At 55.4% G+C, this 4,646-nt stretch overlaps 1 non-coding gene across 1 annotated transcript; it reads left to right on the top strand.

Annotated features, from left to right (window-relative positions):
• The first annotated feature begins 2,582 nt into the window (after positions 1–2,582).
• Positions 2,583–4,436, top strand: LOC140550497 (18S ribosomal RNA). Its single transcript, XR_011979192.1, has one exon. It is a non-coding gene; the product is annotated as an 18S ribosomal RNA (ribosomal RNA).
• Positions 4,437–4,646: the final 210 nt, after the last annotated feature.

Raw genomic sequence — 4,646 nt, 5'->3', positions numbered from 1 at the left:
TCAGCATGGTCATATCTAAGCCCCAGCACAAGGCCCAAGCTCCAGGTAACAGTCAAAGGAAAGGCCAAGCCCCCCCCAGCTCCATACCCTCAGCATGATCATATGTGAGCCCCCAAGCTCCAGGTAAAAGCCAAAGGCCAAGCCCCCAGCTCCAAACCCTCAGCATGATCATGTCTAAGCCCCCAGCAAAAAAGGCCCAAGATCCAGGTAAAAGCCCAGGGCCAAGCCCAGCCAGGCCCTTGCCCGACACACCTCAGCTTTTCTGGGGGGGGAAAAAAACACCCCATGCGGTGCGCTCCCGCATCGAGTATGGTGCGAAATCAAGTCGGTCGGGCTGGCAAGCTCCACAAAGTCCCCAGGTCTACCAGTGGGTTGGATCCAAAAATTAGTTGGGGTGGCAGCTCCACAAAACTCGCTGAAAAAAAAAAAAAATAAATAAAAATAATAAAATAAAATAAAAATAAAATAAAATTCCAAAGTCCCCTGGTCTACCAGTGGTGCATGTGCACAATGGAAATTTTTCAAAGTCCCCAGGTCTACCAGTTGTTTTCAGTCGAAAATTTCTCCAAGTCCGCGGGTCTACCAGTGTTTTGACCGAAAATTAGTGAGGGTGGCAGAACCAGGGTGCAGACCTTGCTCTCTGTGTCCGGGTTTGGCGCACCTCGGCCGGCTTCGGAGAGCCGTCCACCGCGCTCTGGAAGTCCGTTCGAGGGGGGGAAATGCAGAGAGGTGCCGTCGGGATTTTGGGAAGCAGTTCTATTTTAAGGGGTCCAAGCACTTCTCTCTTAAACCGTTCTGCCCAGAACCACGGTTGCAGGTGGGTTCCTCTGGTGCATAAGCCTGGTTCATGGAGCTCCATAGCTCCAGCCTCACTGCCCCAGCCCCAGCCCCAGCCCCAGCCCCGTCCACGGCCTTTTCCCACAGCCCCGGCTTCGGTTTCGGTTTCGGCCCCTCCATTGGTTCCAGGCTCGGTCCTGGGTACCGGCTTGGTTCCCGGATCGGGTCTGGGTCCCGGCTTGGTCCATGGGTTCGTTATGGGTCCCGGCTAGGTTCCAGGCTTTGTTCTGGTTCCCGGCTAGGTCCCAGGCTTTGGCCTGGGTCCCGGCTTGGTTCCAGGCGTTGTTCTGGTTCCCGGGTCGGGTCCGGGTCCCGGCCTGGTCCCTGGGCTTGTTCTGGGTCCCGGCTAGGTTCCCGGCTCCGGCCCCGGCCCCTGGTCCTAAATTTAGTTGTTTTTCGGCGAAAAAAAAAAAAAAAAAATTAAATAATAAAAATAAATAAAAATAAAAATTTTCCCCCAAGTCCCCCGGTCTACCAGTGGTGTGCTGCGAAAAAAAAAAATTTCTAAGTCCCCAGGTCTACCAGTGGTGTGCTGTGAAAATTTTTCTAAGTCCCCAGGTCTACCAGTGGTGTGCTGTGAAAATTTTTCTAAGTCCCCAGGTCTACCAGTGGTGTGCTGTGAAAAATTTTCTAAGTCCCCAGGTCTACCAGTGGTGTGCTGCGAAAAATGTTCTAAGTCCCCAGGTCTACCAGTGGTGTGCTGCGAAAAATTTTCTAAGTCCCCAGGTCTACCAGTGGTGTGCTGCGAAAAATGTTCTAAGTCCCCAGGTCTACCAGTGGTGTGCTGTGAAAAATTTTCTAAGTCCCCAGGTCTACCAGTGGTGTGCTGCGAAAAATGTTCTAAGTCCCCAGGTCTACCAGTGGTGTGCTGTGAAAATTTTTCTAAGTCCCCCGGTCTACCAGTGTTTTGGCCTCGAAAATTTTTCTAAGTCCCCCGGTCTACCAGTGGTTTGACCGAAAATTAGTGAGGGTGGCAGAACCAGGGTGCCGACCCGGCTCGTTGTGTCCGGGTCTGGTGCACCTCTGCCGGCTTCGGAGCGCCTTCCACCGCGCTCTGGAAGTCCGTTCGAGGGGGGGAATTGCAGAGAGGTGCCGTCGGGATTTTGAGAGGCAGTGCTATTTCAAGGGGTCCAAGCACTTCTCTCAATGAACCGAGCCCAGGCCATGCAGGCTGATGGTATTTCTGGAGCATCGGGCCGAATTAAAGCGGCAAAAGACGAACCTTTCCTTGACGGAATGGAACACCAGGCCCGCCTGGGGTAGGCAACTGCCCGGTCCGCAGCGACCGCCTTGGGCAGCGGGTTCCTCCCCGACTTTGCGGGCCAGCCTCCATGGGGGTGTCTTTCGACAGGGGAAAGACCCACCCGAACCTATCCGAGGGAGTCGTAGACGGCCGGTCTGTTTTCTTCGGAAACAACAATCTGCCCTATACAAACCCCGGCGGCCTTGAGCGCGGTGGATGTCTCGGGTGCGAGCCCGGTTTCGAGCTCCGCACGGCCCTTGCTCCTCCGCAACGCTCTCGGCCCCGGGCCGATCCGCATTTCCCGGTTATCAATCCCACTGAAGGCTAGTGGGTGAAAACCTTTTACCCACCGAACCATGGGTGCGGCCGGCTCTCGCCCCCCTATCCTCCGACCCAGACCCGACCCCCGCAAAAGGGAACTTCTCCTGGCGCGGTTCTCGTCGGCTGGGTTTTCGAGTACGGGGGCCCCGGGGGCCGACCCAATTCCTCATCGGGGAGGTGCAACCTGGTTGATCCTGCCAGTAACATATGCTTGTCTCAAAGATTAAGCCATGCAGGTCTAAGTGCACACGGACGGTACAGTGAAACTGCGAATGGCTCATTAAATCAGTTATGGTTCCTTTGATCGCTCCACACGTTACTCGGATAACTGTGGTAATTCCAGAGCTAATACATGCAAACGAGCGCTGACCGGTCCTCTCGGGGGCTGGGATGCGTGCATTTATCAGACCCAAAACCCACCCGGGGGACCCGCGAGGGTTCCCCGGCCCTTTGGTGACTCTAGATAACCTCGGGTCGATCGCGCGCCCACCGCGGCGGCGACGTCTCATTCGAATGTCTGCCCTATCAGCTTTCGATGGTAGCATAGGGGGCTACCATGGTGACCACGGGTAACGGGGAATCAGGGTTCGATTCCGGAGAGGGAGCCTGAGAAATGGCTACCACATCCAAGGAAGGCAGCAGGCGCGCAAATTACCCATTACCGACACGGTGAGGTAGTGACGAAAAATAACGATGCAGGTCTCTTTCGAGGCCCTGTAATCGGAATGAGCGTATCCTAAACACATGGGTGAGGACCCATTGGAGGGCAAGTCTGGTGCCAGCAGCCGCGGTAATTCCAGCTCCAATAGCGTATATTAAATTTGCTGCAGTTAAAAAGCTCGTAGTTGGACGTCGGGAGTGGGCTGGCGGTCCGCCGCGAGGCGAGCTACTGCCTGTCCCAGACCCTGCCTCCCGGTGCCCCCCGGATGCCCTTGGTTGGGTGTCCGGTCCTCAGGGGTCCGGAGCGTTTACTTTGAAAAAATCAGAGTGTTCAAAGCGGGCAGCCACTCGCCTGAATGCCTGAGCTAGGAATAATGGAATAGGACTCCGGTTCTATTTTGTGGGTTTCCTGAACCAGGGCCATGATTAAGAGGGACGGCCGGGGGCATTCGTATTGCGCCGCTAGAGGTGAAATTCTTGGACCGGCGCAAGACGGACGAAAGCGAAAGCATTTGCCAAGAATGTTTTCATTAATCAAGAACGAAAGTCGGAGGTTCGAAGACGATCAGATACCGTCGTAGTTCCGACCGTAAACTATGCCGACCCGCGATCCGGCGGCGTTATTCCCATGACCCGCCGGGCAGCGTGCGGGGAAACCAGAGTCTTTGGGTTCCGGGGGGAGTATGGTTGCAAAACTGAAACTTAAAGGAATTGACGGAAGGGCACCACCAGGAGTGGAGCCTGCGGCTTAATTTGACTCAACACGGGGAACCTCACCCGGCCCGGACACGGAAAGGATTGACAGACTGATAGCTCTTTCTCGATTCTGTGGGTGGTGGTGCATGGCCGTTCTTAGTTGGTGGAGCGATTTGTCTGGTTAATTCCGATAACGAACGAGATTCCTTCGTGCTAAATAGTTACGCGGCCCTCCGTGGTCGTCGTTAACTTCTTAGAGGGACCAGTGGCGTATAGCCACGCGAGATGGAGCAATAACAGGTCTGTGATGCCCTTAGATGTCCGGGGCTGCACGCGCGCCACAATGGCCGGACCAGCGTGTGCCTACCCTACGCCGAGAGGCGCGGGTAATCCGCTTAAACCCGTTCGTGACGGGGATTGGGGATTGCAATTATTCCCCATGAACGAGGAATTCCCAGTAAGTGCGGGTCATCAGCTCGCGCTGATTAAGTCCCTGCCCTTTGTACACACCGCCCGTCGCTACTACCGATTGGATGGTTATGTGAGGTCCTCGGATCGGCCACGCCGGGGCTCCTCGTGGGCCTTGGCGGTGTGCTGAAAAGTCGATCGAACTTGACTATCTAGAGGAAGTAAAAGTCGTAACAAGGTTTCCGTAGGTGAACCTGCGGAAGGATCATTATCGGTTTTCGGGTAGCGCCGCCCGGCGCGCCTCTTCCAAATGATAAGCCAAGGCCCGACGTTGGGAACGCCGCGTTCCCTCCGGCCTTTCAGACTCGAGGTGGGGATCCTCGAAACATGGGCGTCCGTACAATCAAGGGAGACGGGTACCTGCTGCTCCTCCACATCTCTATCTCTCTCTCTCTCTCTCTCTCTGCGTTACGTGAAAAGG

This window comes from Salminus brasiliensis, chromosome 2, assembly GCF_030463535.1.
Source record: "Salminus brasiliensis chromosome 2, fSalBra1.hap2, whole genome shotgun sequence".
NCBI lineage: Eukaryota > Metazoa > Chordata > Actinopteri > Characiformes > Bryconidae > Salminus > Salminus brasiliensis.
Note: the sequence above shows the minus strand (reverse complement) of the source record. Positions and strands in the feature narration are given on the sequence as shown.